This window comes from Salvelinus alpinus, chromosome 7, assembly GCF_045679555.1.
Source record: "Salvelinus alpinus chromosome 7, SLU_Salpinus.1, whole genome shotgun sequence".
NCBI classification, from domain to species: Eukaryota; Metazoa; Chordata; class Actinopteri; order Salmoniformes; family Salmonidae; genus Salvelinus; species Salvelinus alpinus.
In genome coordinates, this window is record NC_092092.1 from 83039960 (window position 1) to 83059270 (window position 19311).

Consider the following 19311-nt stretch of genomic DNA (forward strand, 5'->3'; position numbering starts at 1 on the left):
CGGACGTGAGATACCACAGGGTATGTGCTGGAGGAGACGGACGTGAGATACCACAGGGTATGTGGTGGAGGAGACGGACGTGAGATACCACAGGGTATGTGGTGGAGGAGACGGACGTGAGATACCACAGGATATGTAGCGGAGGAGACGGACGTGAGATACCACAGGGTATGTGGTGGAGGAGACGGACGTGAGATACCACAGGATATGTGCTGGAGGAGACGGACGTGAGATACCACAGGGTATGTAGCAGAGGAGACGGACGTGAGATACCACAGGATATGTAGCGGAGGAGACGGACGTGAGATACCACAGGGTATGTGGTGGAGGAGACGGACGTGAGATACCACAGGATATGTGCTGGAGGAGACGGACGTGAGATACCACAGGGTATGTGGCGGAGGAGATGGACGTGAGATACCACAGGATATGTAGCAGAGGAGACGGACGTGAGATACCACAGGATATGTAGCAAAGGAGACGGATGTGAGATACCACAGGATATGTAGCAGAGGAGACGGATGTGAGATACCACAGGATATGTGGCAGAGGAGACGGATGTGAGATACCACAGGATATGTGGCGGAGGAGACGGATGTGAGATACCACAGGATATGTAGCGGAGGAGACGGATGTGAGATACCACAGGATATGTAGCGGAGGAGACGGATGTGAGATACCACAGGGTACGTAGCAGAGGAGACGGATGTGAGATACCACAGGATATGTAGCGGAGGAGACGGATGTGAGATACCACAGGGTATGTAGGGGAGGAGACGGATGTGAGATACCACAGGGTATGTAGCAGAGGAGACGGATGTGAGATACCACAGGGTGTGTAGCGGATAGAGAATATAAAGCATTTCATATGAAGGCATAAGCTCATGCCCAAAGAATGCTAGAAAGATTATATGTTGCTGTAAAGTGGTCATCAGAAATGTTTTGTGTGAAAAATAATTTAAATAACCAGAAAGTAAAAAAAAACTGTATTTGAAGCAGGTATTATGGATCTGATTTGAAGCCAGTATTATGGATCTGATTTGAAGCCAGTATTATGGATCTGATTTGAAGCAGGTATTATAGATCTGATTTGAAGCAGGTATTATAGATCTGATTTGAAGCAGGTATTATAGATCTGATTTGAAGCAGGTATTATGGATCTGATTTGAAGCCAGTATTATGGATCTGATTTGAAGCAGGTATTATAGATCTGATTTGAAGCCAGTACTATGGATCTGATTTGAAGCAGGTATTATAGATCTGATTTGAAGCCAGTATTATGGATCTGATTTGAAGCCAGTATTATGGATCTGATTTGAAGCAGGTATTATAGGTCTGATTTGAAGCAGGTATTATAGATCTGATTTGAAGCAGGTACTATTGTATCATTATCATCGTTACCCTTCACTCCATAGATCCTTCCTACGGTTTGGATTTGGGATCTTCCAGGAGGGAGGGCTGGGAATCAAATGTACTAAATTACATCCTATTCCTCTATAGTGTGCTACTTTTGAATGGGGGCTGTGAGGCTTTTTGTAGGGAACAGTGTTCCATTTGGGAACAAGACAGAGTACAGGATACACCCCTCATAAGAAGACCAGCTTTGGACAGCCGTCCTAGGTTCAAATAGAATTTGTTTCCTTTCAAATACTTTTAAGCGTTGGATTGAGACTGCATGCAGTGCCAGATGGGCAAGGTTTGAACTTTTGAGACTATCCCATTGGTTGTACTGCAGCCAGGCAAGCTCGATCAAGTGCAGCTAAAGCATTTGAAAGAAAACACATACGACCTGAACCCATGTCTGTTGGACGGGACGCTTCAGCCAGCTGGGGACAAAACTCCTCGCCAGTCAACTGAAAACAAGGATCAGGATGCAGTGACAGGGGTTTCATTCCATGTCCTCCTCTGAACAGACACTCTAAGTTACTTTCTCATGTCTGCCAAGACTCCAACAATGTCTTTTGACCATTTTAGCATGTTTGGCCGTTTACATGTTTTCAAAAACAATAGGAGATATCAATAGGAGATATCAATAGGAGATATCAATAGGAGATATCAATAGGAGATATCAACAGGAGATATCAATAGGAGATATCAACAGGAGATATCAATAGGAGATATCAATAGGAGATATCAACAGGAGATATCAATAGGAGATATCAACAGGAGATATCAATAGGAGATATCAACAGGAGATATCAATAGGAGATATCAACAGGAGATATCAATAGGAGATATCAACAGGAGATATCAATAGGAGATATCAACAGGAGATATCAATAGGAGATATCAACAGGAGATATCAATAGGAGATATCAACAGGAGATATCAATAGGAGATATCAACAGGAGATATCAATAGGAGATATCAACAGGAGATATCAATAGGAGATATCAACAGGAGATATCAATAGGAGATATCAACAGGAGATATCAATAGGAGATATCAATAGGAGATATCAATAGGAGATATCAACAGGAGATATCAATAGGAGATATCAATAGGAGATATCAACAGGAGATATCAACAGGAGATATCAATAAAGGACTGGAAGATAATGCTGAGGGGGGAAGATGGGAGACATCAGGATACAGGAGTCTAGCAGCAGGATACAATGGCCTCCGTGTCTCTAAATCATATATGTACTGTTGGAAGTCCTGCATAATATATATTTTTTTAATTATGTATTGTCACATACATACAGTAGTTGCAATGAAATGTTGTGCTCAAGGGCACATCGACAGATTTTTCACCTTGTCAGCTCGGGTATTCGAATGTGCGTGTGTGTATGCATGCAAGAACGTCCCGTGGCGGTGTTGCCAGGCTACAACCTTATTGGACGTTGGCTGGGATATTCTCTGTGTTGCCAAGCTACAACCTTATTGGATGTTGGCTGGGAGATTCTCTGTGTTGCCAGGCTGGAACCTTAGTGGACGTAGGCTGGGAGATTCTCTGTGTTGCCAGGCTGGAACCTTATTGGATGTTGGCTGGGAGATTCTCTGTGTTGCCAGGCTGGAACCTTAGTGGACGTTGGCTGGGAGACTCTCTGTGTTGCCAAGCTACAACCTTATTGGATGTTGGCTGGGAGATTCTCTGTGTTGCCAGGCTGGAACCTTATTGGACGTTGGCTGGGAGACTCTCTGTGTTGCCAGGCTACAACCTTATTGGATGTTGGCTGGGAGACTCTCTGTGTTGCCAGGCTGGAACCTTAGTGGACGTTGGCTGGGAGACTCTCTGTGTTGCCAGGCTACAACCTTATTGGATGTTGGCTGGGAGATTCTCTGTGTTGCCAGGCTGGAACCTTAGTGGACGTTGGCTGGGAGACTCTCTGTGTTGCCAGGCTACAACCTTATTGGATGTTGGCTGGGAGATTCTCTGTGTTGCCAGGCTGGAACCTTAGTGGACGTTGGCTGGAGACTCTCTGTGTTGCCAGGCTACAACCTTATTGGATGTTGGCTGGGAGATTCTCTGTGTTGCCAGGCTACAACCTTAGTGGACGTTGGCTGGGAGATTCTCTGTGTTGCCAAGCTGGAACATCCAATTGAGGTGGCTGGCTGGAGGTCTGATTTCTTGTTGAGGTGGCTGGCTGGAGGTCTGATTTCCTGTTGAGGTGGCTGGCTGGAGGTCTGATTTCTTGTTGAGGTGGCTGGCTGGAGGTCTGATTTCTTGTTGAGGTGGCTGGCTGGAGGTCTGATTTCTTGTTGAGGTGGCTGGCTGGAGGTCTGATTTCTTGTTGAGGTGGCTGGCTGGAGGTCTGATTTCTTGTTGAGGTGGCTGGCTGGAGGTCTGATTTCTTGTTGAGGTGGCTGGCTGGAGGTCTGATTTCCTGTTGAGGTGGCTGGCTGGAGGTCTGATTTCTTGTTGAGGTGGCTGGCTGGAGGTCTGATTTCTTGTTGAGGTGGCTGGCTGGAGGTCTGATTTCTTGTTGAGGTGGCTGGCTGGAGGTCTGATTTCTTGTTGTGGCTGGCTGGAGGTCTGATTTCTTGTTGAGGTGGCTGGCTGGAGGTCTGATTTCTTGTTGAGGTGGCTGGCTGGAGGTCTGATTTCTTGTTGAGGTGGCTGGCTGGAGGTCTGATTTCTTGTTGAGGTGGCTGGCTGGAGGTCTGATTTCTTGTTGAGGTGGCTGGCTGGAGGTCTGATTTCTTGTTGAGGTGGCTGGCTGGAGGTCTGATTTCTTGTTGAGGTGGCTGGCTGGAGGTTTGATTTCTTGTTGTGGCTGGCTGGAGGTCTGATTTCTTGTTGAGGTGGCTGGCTGGAGGTCTGATTTCTTGTTGAGGTGGCTGGCAGGAGGTCTGATTTCCTGTTGAGGAGGCTGGCTGGAGGATTGATTCCCTGTTGAGGTGGCTGGCTAGAGGTCTGATTTCCTGTCTGTGAAAAATGATCTTGTCATCAATCTGCCAAACAGGGGCAGAATTTCCCTCTCGTGAGCTAGTCTGTTCCCCCTTCTTCTCTCTGGTGAGCTAGCCTGGCCTCCCTCCTTCTCTTCCTCCCTCCAATAGATTCTTGCCATGAATTTTCTTGCATGAAAGTATGACATTTCATTTTGGAAGAGGAGAGGGGTGGGAGGGAAACAGAGAGAGTGTCTCAGCCATGTGTTGGAGGAGTGGAGGACTCTGCCATGTGTTGGAGGAGTGGAGGACTCTGCCATGTGTTGGAGGAGTGGGGGACTCTGCCATGTGTTGGAGGAGTGGAGGACTCTGCCATGTGTTGGAGGAGTGGGGGACTCTGCCATGTGTTGGAGGAGTGGAGGACTCTGCCATGTGTTGGAGGAGTGGAGGACTCTGCCATGTGTTGGAGGAGTGGGGGACTCTGCCATGTGTTGGAGGAGTGGGGGACTCTGCCATGTGTTGGAGGAGTGGAGGACTCTGCCATGTGTTGGAGGAGTGGAGGACTCTGCCATGTGTTGGAGGAGTGGGGGACTCTGCCATGTGTTGGAGGAGTGGGGGACTCTGCCATGTGTTGGAGGAGTGGAGGACTCTGCCATGTGTTGGAGGATGTGGGTCTCTTCTCTTTCTCTCGTTCCTTTCTCTCGTTCCTTCTCTTTTTGGGGTTGAGTGCATCGTGCAAGTAGATCAGAGAAGGAAAGAAAGGGCAGCAGAAGGAGGGAGGGATAGGGAGGGAGGGAGGGAGGGAAGGAGGGAGGGAGGGAGGGAAGGAGGGAAGGAGGGAAGGAGGGAGGGAGGGAGGGAGGGAGGGAGGGAGGGAGGGAGGGAAGAAAAGATGTGTGCTGATGAAGGGGGCAGAATATTTTGGTCTGGGAACAATTGAGAAGTATGGCAGCTCCTTCCTGTAACATACCCTTTATAACAGGAGAGAGCGATGGGAAGACAGAGAGAGAGGAGAGGGAGGGGGGGGTAGAGTGAGAGGAGTCGTACAGAGATATACAGTATATTCCATTTCACTGTTCCTGGCATGACTGTAGACTGGTTTCATGACTGTAGACTGGTTTCATGACAGTAGACTGGTTTCATGACTGTAGACTGGTTTCATGACAGTAGCCTGGTTTCATAACAGTAGACTAGTTTCGTGTGAAGTCTGCAATTCACTATTCAGCCATTTTGCAGACCCTCTTATCCAGATCAATTTACTGTACGGTGGGTTACATTCAATACAAATCACAGACTCCTCTGTCTTAATGTCAGGACAGTTATTCTTCAGGAAAAACCTGAAACCCAGTCATATCTATAGTAAACATACAGAACGATTTACTGTGCTGTACATTCAATCAATCAAAGTAGCAGAGCCATACATACTGTAGAGACCTAATACCTAACGGTTATACTTCAGGAAGAACCTGATACCCAGCCATATCTATAGTCAACATGCAGAAGTTCTCATAGGGACTGACTCTCTGACTGTAGTAGCATTACTGTATGTACACGACCGTTTAAACGTTTGGAAAGTTTTATAAATGTCCTTTTGATAGTCCGGTGGTCATTCGATGACTTGGGAGTCTGGAGTCTAACAGTTTTATGAGCTTTCCTCTGGCACCGTCTATTATATAGGTCCTTGATGGCAGGAAGCTTGGCCCCAGTGATGTAGTGGACCCCAGTCTCTGTAATGCATTACAGTCAGATGTCAAGCAGTTGCCATACCAGGCGGTGATGCAACCGGGCAGGATGCTCCCGATGGTGCAGCTGTAGAACTTTTTGAGGATCTGGGGACCCATGCCAAATCTTTTCAGTCTCCTGAGGGGGAAACAGTTTTGTTGTGCTCGCTTCACGACTGTCTTGGTGTGTTTGGACCATGATGATCGTTGGTGATGTGGACACCAAGAAACTTGAAACTCTCGATCCGCTCCACTACAGCCCCGTCGATGTTAATGCGGGCACGCCTTTTCCTGTAGTCCACGATCAGTTCCTTTGTCTTGCTCACATTGAGGGAGATGTTGTTGTCCTGGCACCACACTGGCAGGTCTCTGACCTCCTCCCTATAGGCCGTCTCATCGTTGTCGGTGATCAGCCCTACCACTGTTGTGTCGTCAGCAAACTTAATGATGGTGTTGGAGTCGTGTTTGGCAATGCAGTCGTGGGTGAACAGGGAGTACAGGAGGGAACTAGTCATCCACCCCTGAGTGGCCCCAGTGTTGAGGTTCAGCATGGCAGACGTGTTGTTGCCTACCCTTACCACTTGGGGGCGGTCCGTCAGGAAGTCCAGGATCCAGTTGCAGAGGGAGGTGTTTGGTCCCAGGGTCCTTAGCTTAGTGATGAGCTTCATGGGCACTATGGTGAACGCTGAGCTGTAGTCAATGAACAGCATTCTCACATAGGTGTTCCTTTTGTCCAGGTGGGAAAGGGCAGTGTGGAGTGCGATTGAGATTGTGTCATCTGTGGATCTGTTGGGGCTGTATGCAAATTGGAGTGGGTCTAGGGTTTCTGGGATAACGGTGTTGATGTGAGCCATTACTAGCCTTTCAAAGCACTTCATGGCTACAGACGTGAGTGCTACGGAGCCGTAATCATTTAGGCAGGTTACCTTGGCTTCCTTGGGCACAGGGACTATGGTGGTCTGCTTGAAACATGTAGGTATTACAGACTCAGTCAGGGAGAGGTTGAAAATGTCAGTGAAGACACTTGGCAGTTGGTCTGCGCGTGCTTTGAGTACACATCCTGGTAATCCATCTGGCCCCGCGGCTTTGTGGATGTTGACCTGTTTAAAGGTCTTGCTCACATCGGCTACCGAGAGCGTTAACACACAGTCATCCAGAAGCGAGCATAAAATGCATTTAGCTCATCTGGTAGGCTCGCGTCACTGGGCAGCTGGCGTCTGGGTTTCCCTTTGTAGTCCGTAATAGTTTTCAAACCCTGCTACATCCGACAAGCGTCAGAGCCGGTGTAGCAGGATTCAATCTTAATCCTGTATTGACGCTTTGGTGGTTTGATGGTTCATCTGAGGGCATATCGGGATTTCTTATAGAAGTCCGGATTAGTGTCCCGCTCCTTGAAAGTGGCAGCTCCAGCCTTTAGCTCGATGCAGATGTTGCCTGTAATCCATGGCTTCTGGTTGGGGTATGTACGTATGGTCACTGTGGGGGCAACGTCATCAATGTGGTTATTGATGAAGCCAGTGACTGATGTGGTGTACTCCTCAATGCCGTCTGGATGAATCCCAGAACATATTCCAGTCTGTGCTAGCAAAACAGTCCTGTAGTGTAGCATCCGCGTCATCTGAACACTTCCGTATTGAGCGAGTCACTGGTACTTCCCGCTTTAGTTTTTGCTTGTAAGCAGGAATCAGGAGGATAGAATTATGGTCAGATTCGCCAAATGGAGGGTGAGGTAGAGCTTTGTACGCATCTCTGTGTGTGGAGTATAGGTGGTCCAGAGTTTTTTTCCCCCTCTGGTTGCACATGTAACATGCTGGTAAAACTGATTTAAGTTTTCCTACATTAAAGTCCCCGGCCACTAGGAGCGCCGCTTCTGGGTGAGCGTTTTCTTGTTTGCTTATGGGCGTATAGTTGGTTGAGTGCACTCTTAGTGCCAGCTTCATTCTGTGGTGGTAAATAGACGGCTACGTATAATATAGATGAGAGCTCTCTTGGTAGATAGTGTTGTCTACAACTTATCATAAGGTACTCTACCTCAGGCGAGCCATACCTCGAGACTTCTTTAATATTAGACATCGCGCACCAGCTGTTATTGACAAAAAGACACACACCCCCACCCCTCTTACCATACATAGCTTCTCTGTTCTGCCGGTGCATTGACAATCCCTCCAGCTCTATATTGTCCGTGTCGTCGTTCAGCCACTACTCGGTGAAACATAGGATATTACAGTTCATAATGTCCCGTTGGTAGGATAATCGCAATCATAGGTAATCGATTTCATTTTCCAATGATTACACGTTAGCAAGTAGAATTGATGGCAGAAAGCAGACTGATCTGCGTCCTCTTTTCCTCCGTCGTTTCTTCAAGCAAATGACGGGGATCTGGGTCCGTTCCTGGGAGAGCAGTAGATCTTTCTCGTCGGACTCGTTAAAGGAAAAAGCTTCTTCCAGTCTGTGGTGAGTAATACCACTTCTGATGTCCAGAAATAATTTTCGGTCATAAGAGACGGAAGCAGCAACATTATGTCAAAAATAAGTTACAGAAAATGCAAAAAAAAAATATAAAAAAATAGCACAATTGATTACGGGCATGTAAAACGTCAGCCATCCTCTTCGGCGCCATTTTAACCTCCAGACTCAGATTTAATTCACCCTCATGGGTTCAAATAGTCAGACCCCAGCCTTTAACCTCTAATGTAGAACCCAGACCCCAGCCTTTAACCTCTAAAATAGAACCCAGACCCCAGCCTTTAACCTCTAATATAGGACCCAGAACCCAGCCTTTAACCTCTAATATAGGACCCAGACCCCAGCCTTTAACCTCTAATATAGGACCCAGAACCCAGCCTTTAACCTCTAATATAGGACCCAGACCCCAGCCTTTAACCTCTAATATAGGACCCAGACCCCAGCCTTTAACCCTTAATATAGAACCCAGACCCCAGCCTTTAACCCCTAATATAGAACCCAGACCCCAGCCTTTAACCTCTAATATAGGACCCAGACCCCAGCCTTTAACCCCTAATATAGAACCCAGACCCCAGCCTTTAACCCCTAATATAGGACAGAGACCCCAGCCTTTAACCTCTAATATAGAACCCAGACCCCAGCCTTTAACCCCTAATATAGGACCTAGACCCCAGCCTTTAACCCCTAATATAGGACCCAGACCCCAGCCTTTAACCCCTAATATAGGACCCAGACCCCAGCCTTTAACCCCTAATATAGAACCCAGACCCCAGCCTTTAACCCCTAATATAGAACCCAGACCCCAGCCTTTAACCCCTAATATAGGACATAGACCCCAGCCTTTAACCCCTAATATAGGACAGAGACCCCAGCCTTTAACCTCTAATATAGAACCCAGACCCCAGCCTTTAACCTCTAATATAGAACCCAGACCCCAGCCTTTAACCCCTAATATAGGACAGAGACCCCAGCCTTTAACCTCTAATATAGAACCCAGACCCCAGCCTTTAACCCCTAATATAGGACCTAGACCCCAGCCTTTAACCTCTAATATAGAACCCAGACCCCAGCCTTTAACCCCTAATATAGGACAGAGACCCCAGCCTTTAACCTCTAATATAGGACCCAGACCCCATCCTTTAACCTCTAATATAGAACCCAGACCCCAGCCTTTAACCTCTAATATAGGACCCAGACCCCAGCCTTTAACCCCTAATATAGGACCTAGACCCCAGCCTTTAACCTCTAATATAGAACCCAGACCCCAGTCTTTAACCCCTAATATAGAACCCAGACCCCAGCCTTTAACCCCTAATATAGGACCCAGACCCCAGCCTTTAACCCCTAATATAGGACCCAGACCCCAGCCTTTAACTCTAAAATAGAACCCAGACCCCAGCCTTTAACCATTAATATAGGACAGAGACCCCAGCCTTTAACCCCTAATATAGGACCTAGAACCCAGCCTTTAACCCCTAATATAGAACCCAGACCCCAGCCTTTAACCCCTAATATAGGACAGAGACCCCAGCCTTTAACCCCTAATATAGGACCTAGACCCCAGCCTTTAACCCCTAATATAGGACCCAGACCCCAGCCTTTAACCTCTAAAATAGAACCCAGACCCCAGCCTTTAACCCCTAATATAGAACCCAGACCCCAGCCTTTAACCCCTAATATAGGACAGAGACCCCAGCCTTTAACCCCTAATATAGAACCCAGACCCCAGCCTTTAACCTCTAAAATAGAACCCAGACCCCAGCCTTTAACCCCTAATATAGAACCCAGACCCCAGCCTTTAACCCCTAATATAGGACAGAGACCCCAGCCTTTAACCCCTAATATAGGACCTAGACCCCAGCCTTTAACCCCTAATATAGAACCCAGACCCCAGCCTTTAACCTCTAAAATAGAACCCAGACCCCAGCCTTTAACCCCTAATATAGAACCCAGACCCCAGCCTTTAACCCCTAATATAGGACAGAGACTCCAGCCTTTAACCCCTAATATAGGACCTAGACCCCAGCCTTTAACCCCTAATATAGAACCCAGACCCCAGCCTTTAACCCCTAATATAGGACAGAGACCCCAGCCTTTAACCCCTAATATAGGACCTAGACCCCAGCCTTTAACCCCTAATATAGAACCCAGACCCCAGCCTTTAACCCCTAATATAGGACCCAGACCCCAGCCTTTAACCCCTAATATAGGACCCAGACCCCAGCCTTTAACCTCTAATATAGGACCTAGACCCCAGCCTTTAACCTCTAATATAGGACCCAGACCCCAGCCTTTAACCTCTAATATAGAACCCAGACCCCAGCCTTTAACCTCTAATATAGGACCCAGACCCCAGCCTTTAACCTCTAATATAGAACCCAGACCCCAGCCTTTAACCTCTAATATAGGACCCAGACCCCAGCCTTTAACCTCTAATATAGAACCCAGACCCCAGCCTTTAACCTCTAATATAGGACCCAGACCCCAGCCTTTAACCTCTAATATAGGACCCAGACCCCAGCCTTTAACTCTAATATAGGACATAGACCCCAGCCTTTAACCTCTAATATAGGACCCAGACCCCAGCCTTTAACCTCTAATATAGGACCCAGACCCCAGCCTTTAACCCCTAATATAGAACCCAGACCCCAGCCTTTAACCCCTAATATAGGACCCAGACCCCAGCCTTTAACCTCTAATATAGGACCCAGACCCCAGCCTTTAACCCCTAATATAGAACCCAGACCCCAGCCTTTAACCCCTAATATAGGACCCAGACCCCAGCCTTCAACCTCTAATATAGGACCCAGACCCCAGCCTTTAACCCCTAATATAGGACCTAGACCCCAGCCTTTAACCCCTAATATAGGACCTAGACCCCAGACTACAAAAGAGTCCTCTGAAGGGGGCGCCCCAGATTTTTGGTCCCCAGGACCTAAACCCAGCCCCATACGTTAGCCCCTAGAACACCAGTATCCCTCCACCCTTACGGGGTCAAATCTCCCTGCAGTCAGGCCTCAGAACCAGGCCTCCAGACACCCCTGGGACTGCAGTGCTGAATCCATTAGAGACGTCTTACTCCTGGCCTGGTTTACATCCAGTCACATTAGAGACTTTGTCTGTCTCTTCTAACCCTCTATCATGGTTTACATCCAGGCACCTATTCATTTTCCCATGTAACTTATCCAGTAACAGGAACCTGATAGAGCCAGATGGCTGTGTGTGGGTGTTTGTGTGAGTGAGTGAGTGCGTGCAAGTGCATGCATGTGAGTGCGTGCGTGTGTGAGTGCGTGCGTGTGCGAGTGCGTGCGTATGAGTGCGTGCGTGCGTGTGCGTGTGCGTGTGTGAGAGTGTGTGCGTGCGTGTGCATGTGTGAGAGTGCGTGTGTGAGCGTGCGTGTGTGAGAGTGCGTGTGCGTGTGTGAGAGTGTGTGCGTGTGTGACCGTGCGTGTGTGAGAGTGCATGCATGCGTGTGCATGTGTGAGAGTGCGTGCGTGTGTGAGCGTGCGTGTGTTTGAGTGCGTGTGCGTGTGTGAGAGTGCGTGCGTGTGCGTGTGTGAGAGTGCGTGCGTGCGTGTGCGTGTGTGAGAGTGCGTGCGTGTGTGAGTGCGTGTGCGTGTGTGAGAGTTCGTGCGTGTGCATGTGTGAGAGTGCGTGCGTGTGTGAGCGTGCGTGTGCGTGTGTGCGTGCTTGTGAGCTGACTGGTTCTACAGTTGAAGTGTATTTCTGTCCGTTTATGTCTCTCTGTCGTCAGGGAAACTCAGATGTTTCAGATTACTGGTATATCCGTATCTGTTGTGTTTACAAACAACTCAGCACTATTTAGGATGATCGTACTGTTATTGAGGCTCCCGAGTGGCGCAGCGGTCTAAGGCACTGCATCTCAGTGCAAGAGGCATCACTACAGTCCCTGGTTTGAATGCAGGCTGAATCACATCCGGCTGTGATTGGGAGTCCCATAGAGCGGTGCACAATTGGCCCAGCGTCGTCCGGGTTTGTCTGGAGTAGAACGTCATTGTAAATAACGATTTGTTCTTAACTGACTTGCCTGGTTAAATAAAATAAAAAAATATGTCTCCCTCTCGCCCTCTCTCTTTTAAATGAAGTGGTGATTGAGTGTAGGGACAGGAGATTTTCCTGGAAATATGTTCAGGTCTGATAGTCAATCTGCAGGTTTATCTTTGCATAATTCTCCATGGATGGAGCATGTGAATCTTTACTATAATACACTGCCTTCTCAAGTATCTACAGTGCATTTGGAAAGTATTCAGACCCCTTGACGTTTTCCACATTTTGTTTACGTTACAGCTTTATTCTAAAATGGATTAAATAAAATAAAAAATCATCATCAATCTACACACAATACCCCGTAATTTCAAAGCAAAAACAGGTTTTTAGAAATGTTTGCAAATTTATTTTAAAAAATACATTTTTTTTTAAACATATATTGAGAATGGCTGCCATTTTACAGGCCCTTATCCAGCTGTGTTATTATATTTTATGTGGGTTTTTTTTCACATTGTTTGTAAATAATTTTATACATAATGTTTCTGCTACCGTCTCTTATGACTGAAAATACCATCTGGACATCAGAAAAGCGATAACTCACCTCGAACTGGACAAAGACTTTTTCATTTTGTCACGATCGTCGTTATGAATAGACCAAGGCACAGCGTGAGTAGAGTTCCACATACTTTTTATAAACCGAAACTCAGCAAAACAAACAAGCACAAAAGAAACGAAACGTGAAGCTACTGTTGTGCACTCAGATAACTAACCGTAGACAAGATCCCACGAATAACCATGGGGAAATGGCTACCTAAATATGATCCCCCAATCAGAGACAACGATAAACAGCTGCCTCTGATTGGGAACCATATCAGGCCACCATAGAAATACAAAACACCTAGATGACCCACCCAAGTCACTATCCCAACCAACACAGAGAATAAACAGCTTACTATGGTCAGGGTGTGACATCTTTAATGAGTCCGACGCAAAGGATAATAGTGCTTTGTTGAGACAAGGCTCAAATCCCCGTCATCCGCGTGAAGAAAATACAGAGAAAAAGGGTGAGGAGGGCGGGGCGCCTTGTAAGAATTCGCAGACGAGTAGGTAAACCACCACTACTCTCAGTATTATTTGCCAACGTGCAATCATTGGAAAACAAATTGGACGATCTACGATTAAGTCTATCCTACCAAAGGGACATTAAAATCTGTAATATCTTATGTTTCACCAAAACGTGGCTGGATGATAATATAGAGCTGGCTGGCTTCTCTGTGCATCGGCAGGACAGAGCAGCTACGTCTGGTCAGACGAGGGGCGGAGGGTGTGTGTCTAATATTAAAGAAGTCTCGAGTTATTGCTCGCCTGAATACCTCATGATAAGCTGTAGATCAAAATAGAAAGAGGAGTGAGAGGCCCCGGTGCACAACTGAGTTCTTATCTATATTATTCATAGTCATCTATTTACCACCACAAACCGATGCTGGCACTAAGACCACACTCAAGGAGCTGTATAAGGCCATAAGAAAACAAGAAAATGCTCATCCAGAAGCGGCGCTCCCAGTGGCCAGGGACTTTAATGCAGGGAAACTTAAATCCGTTTTACCTAATTTCTATCAGCATGTCACATGTGCAACCAGAAGAAATAAAACTCTAGACCACCTTTACTCCACACACAGAGATGCATAAAAAGCTCTCCCTTGCCCTCCATTTACAAATCTGAACATAATTCTATCCCCCTGGTACGGTGGGATTCGAAACGGTCGTTGATCTGTTTGTTAACTTGGCTTTCGAAGATTTTAGAAAGCAGGATGGATATAGGTTTGGGTCTAGAGCTTTCCAATCTTTGGGCATCTCAGACGATACGAAAGAGAGGTTGAGAGGCTAGTATTTGGGGATGCAACAATTTCTGCGAATCATTTTAGAAAGGGGGTTCTGAGGGTTCAGATTGTCTAGCCCGGCTGATTTGTAGGGATCCAGATTTTGCAGCTCTTTCAGAACATCAGCTGTCTGGATTTGGGTGAAGGAGAAGTGGGGGGTGGGGGGCTTGGGCAAGTCTCTGCACAGGTGCAGAGCTGTTGGCCGGGGTTGGGGTAGCTAGGTGGAAAGCATTGCCAGCCGTAAAAAAAGGCTTATTGAAATTCTTGATTATCGTAGATTTATCAGTGGTGACAGTGTTTCCTGTGCTCTTATTCTCCGTGGACTTTACAGTGTCCCAAAACTTTTTGAAATTAGTGCTACAGGATGCAAATTTCTGTTTGAAAAAGCTAGCCTTACCTTTCCTAACTGACTGTGTATATTGGTTCCTGACTTCCCTGAAAAGTTGCATATCACGGGGGCTATTCGATGCTAATGCAGTACGCCACAGGATTTTTTTGTGCTGGTCAAGGGCAGTCAAGTCTGGGGTGCACCAAGGGCTATATCTGTTCTTCGTTCTACATTTTTTGAATGTGGCATGCTTATTTAAGATGGTGAGGAAAGCACTTTTCAAGAGCAACCGGGCATCCTCTACTGACGGGAGGAGGTCAATATCCTTCCAGGATACCGGGGCCAGGTCGATTAGAAAGGCCTGCTCACTGAAGTGTTTAAAAGAGCGTTTGACAGTGATGAGGGGTGGTCGTTTGACCGCAGACCCATTACGGACACAGGCAATGAGGCAGTGATCGCTGAGATCCTGGTTGAAAACAGCAGAGGTGTATTTACAGGGCAAGTTGGTCAGGATGATATCTATGAGGGTGCCCGTGGTTACGGATTTAGGGTTGTCCCTGGTAGGTTCCTTGATCATTTGTGTGAGATTGAGGCCATCTAGCTTAGATTGTAGGACGGCCGGGGTGTTAAGCATATCCCAGTTTAGGTCACCTAACAGTACAAACTCTGAAGATAGATGGGGGGCAATCAGTTCACATATGGTATCCAGAGCACAGCTGGGGGCTGAGGGGGGTCTATAACAAGCGACAACGGTGAGAGACTTATTTCTGGAAAGGTGGATTTTTAAAAGTAGAAGCTCAAATTGTTTGGGCACAGATCTGGATAGAATGACAGAACTCAGCAAGCTATCTCTGCAGTAGATTGCAACTCCACCCTCTTTGGCAGTTCTATCTTGTCGGAAAATGTTGTAGTTGGGGATGGAAATTTCAGAATTTTTGGTGGCCTTCCTAAGCCAGGATTCAGACACGGCTAGGACATCAGGGTTGGCGGAGTGTGCTAAAGCAGTGAATAAAACAAACTTAGGGAGGAGGCTTCTGATGTTAACATGCATGAAACCAAGGCTTTCACGGTTACAGAAGTCAACAAATGAGAGCGCCTGGGGAATAGGTGTGGTGCTGGAGGCTACAGGGCCTGGGTTAACCTCTACATCACCAGAGAAACAGAGGATGAGTAGGATAAGGGTACGGCTAAAGGCTATAAGAACTGGTCGTCTAGTGCGTTGGGAACAGAGAATAAAAGGAGCAGATTTCTGGGTGTGGTAGACTAGATTCAGGGCATAATGTACAGACAAGGGTATGGTAGGATGTGAGTACAGTGGAGGTAAATCTAGGCATTGAGTGACGATGAGAGCGGTTGCATCTCTGGAGGCACCAGTTAAGTGAGGTCTCCGCATGAGTGGAGGGTGGAACAAAAGAGCTATCTAAGGCATTTAGGGTGGGGTTGGGTGTCTACAGTGAAATAAACAATAATAACTAACCTAAACAGCAATAGACAAGGCATATTGACATTAGGGAGAGGCATGTGTAGCCGAGTGATCATAGGGTCCAATGAGAGGCAATAGGTGAGTCAGAGAGCCGTTCGGTAGTTGCTACTACGCTAGGCAAGCTGGAGACACGGCGATTCAGAAAGCTAGCGGGCCGGGGCCAGCAGATGGGTCTTCGAAGACGTCGCAATGGAAAAGCCTGTTAAACCACCTCGGACGATTACGTCGGCAGACCAGTCATGATGGATCGGCGGGGCTCTGTGTCGGCAATAGAGGGTCCAGGCCAATTGTCTAAAGAGGTATTGTAGCCCAAGAATTAGCAGGTAGACCTCTTTGGCTAGCAGGGAGATGGGCCTAGCTCGAGGCTAGCTTAAGGCTAACTGGTTCTTGCTTCTGGACAGAGGCGTTAGCCAGGAGTAGCCACTCGGATAGCAGCTAGCTAGCTGCGGTGATCCGGATTAATGGTCCGGAGCTTGTGGTAGGAATCCGGTAGAGAAAAAGCAGTCCGATATGCTCTGGGTTGATATCGCGCTGTGCAGACTGGCAGGTATTGACCGAGCTGAGGCTGGCTGGTGTCTGAGTTAACAGTGAAGCAGTGGCTAACTGACTACTAGCTAGTTAGTAGCTAGTTAGCTGGATAGCTTCTGATGGGCGTTCCGGTTCTAAAGTATAAAAATAGCAGATCCGTACCACATTGGGTGAGGCGGGTTGCAGGAGAGTATATTCAGTCCATAGATGGAAAATTAGATTAAAATGTATCTGAAAAAAAACGAGGAAAACGATTATTTACACGGGACAAGACAAACACACATCTGACTGCTACGCCATCTTGGATACATAGACCCCCCCCCCCCCCCCCCCTCTGTTTTTACACTGCTGCTACTCGCTGTTTATTATCTATGCATATTCACTTTACAAATTACCTCGACTAACCTGTACCCCCACACATTGACTCAGTACCGGTAACCCCTGTATATAGCCTCGTTATTGTAATTGTAATTTTCTTGTTACTTTTTGATTTGATTTGGGGTTTTTTACATTTTATTTAGTGAATATTTTCTTAACTTTATTTCTTAAACTGCATTGTTGGTTGAGGGCTTGTAAGTAAGGAGTTCATGGTGAGGTCTACATCTGTTGTATTCGGCGCATTTGAAATATTCAGACCCTTTGCTATTTTGCTAACTCGAAATTGAGCTCAGGTGCATCCTGTTTCCATTGAACATCCTTGAGATGTTTCTACAACTTGATTGGAGTCCATCTGTGGTAAATTCAATTGATTGGACATCGTTTGGAAAGGCACAGTTGACAGTACATGTCAAAGCAAAAACCAAGCCATGAGGTCAAGGGAATTGTCTGTAGAGTTCCGAGAAAGGATTGTATCGAGGCACAGACCTGGGGAAGGGTATCAAAAAATGTCTGCAGCATTGAAGGTCCCCAAGAACACAGTGGCCTCCATTGTTCTTAAATGGAAGAAGTTTGGAACCACCAAGACTCTTCCTAGTGCTGGCCGCCTGGCCAAACTGAGCAATCGGGGGAGAGGGCCTTGGTCAGGGGGTAATGTTTGCAGCGGCAGGGACTGGGAGACTAGGATCGAGGGAAAGATGAACGGAGCAAAGTACAGAGAGATCCTTGATGAAAGCCTTCTCCATATAGCTCAGAACCTCAAACTGGGGTGAAGGTTCACCTTCCAAAAGGAAAACAACCCTATGCACACAGCCAAGACAACGCAGGAGTGGTTTCAGGACAAGTCTCTGAATGTCCTTGAGTGGCCCAGCCAGAGCCCGGATTTGGACCCAATCGAACATCTCTGGAGAGACCTGTAAAGACTGTGCAGCGACGCTCTCCATCCAACCTGACAGAGCTTGAGAGGATCTGCAGAGAAGAATGGGAGAAACTGTCACGACTTCCACCGAAGGTGGCTCCTCTCCCTGTTCGGGCGGTGCTCGGCGGTTGTCGTCGCCGGCCTACTAGCTGCCACCGATCCATTTTTCCTTTTCGTTTGTGTCCCTCTGTATTGTTTACACCTGTGTCCTATTAGTTGATTTCGGTGGGTTTATTTACCTCCGCTGCCTGTTAGTCTTTGTGCGGGATTGTTTTGCTGTGGTTACTGTGTTAGGGGTGCGTGTCTGCACCACAGGGTTTTTCTTTCACACGGCAGTTGTACCGGTTTGGTATGTGTGTAGGAGTAGAGGTTTCTCCCCCGTGTGTATCGTTTATTTTCCCTGTGTGTGGCGACCTCGTTAGGGCATATTCCCCCCCATGTGGTTGTTGAGTTAGGACTTCGGAATAAACTATTGTGCCACTGGGACTTCCTTGCTCTCCTGCTCCTGATTCCTGCACCTCCCTCCTTTAAGGAGGCACTTAACAGAAACTCCCCAAATACAGGTGTGCCAAGCTTGTAGCGTCATACCCAAGAAGTCTCGAGGATGTAATCGCTGCAAAAGGTGCTTCAACAAAGTACTGAGTAAAGGGTCTGAATACTTTTGTAAATGTGATATTTAATATCTGAATACTTTCCGAATACGCATCTGTTGTTTTTAATGCTGGGGCTTGTCTTCCATTTCTGGAAGTGTCACACAACCCAAAGTGTTCTTTAAACTTCTTTCACTTTGTAATTACGGTCTGAGAGAATAAACAACAAACATAATGTTATAGTGTCTGCGTCATAATGGTTTATAACCATCTGTCTCCAAATATCCATGGCCTTTGTGACTAACGTGATAAACTTCACAAATAAAGGCTTCAACATTTTCCTCTTTTTTTTCCCAGCATCCTTTACCTACTGTCCTCAATACTGCTATTCTCCATCTGGAATGAAACAAATCATAAGCATCAGTGGATTTGAATACATTCTAGACCCATGGTTTTCCTCTTACCTTGGATGGGTGGATGTAAAAACACGTCTCTAGCGGACGGTAAATCCCAGGTTATTTCCAGTGTTGACTCAGAATGTGTTTGGCAGATTTAGGAGCGTTAGGTCACCGCTTTTCACTAATAGAGCCTGTAGCCTTGGACATGCCTGAGTGGAACAATGACTCAGAGAGAGAGAGGCAGGGAGGGAGGGAGGGAGGGAAGGAGAGAGGGAGTGGGAGGGAAA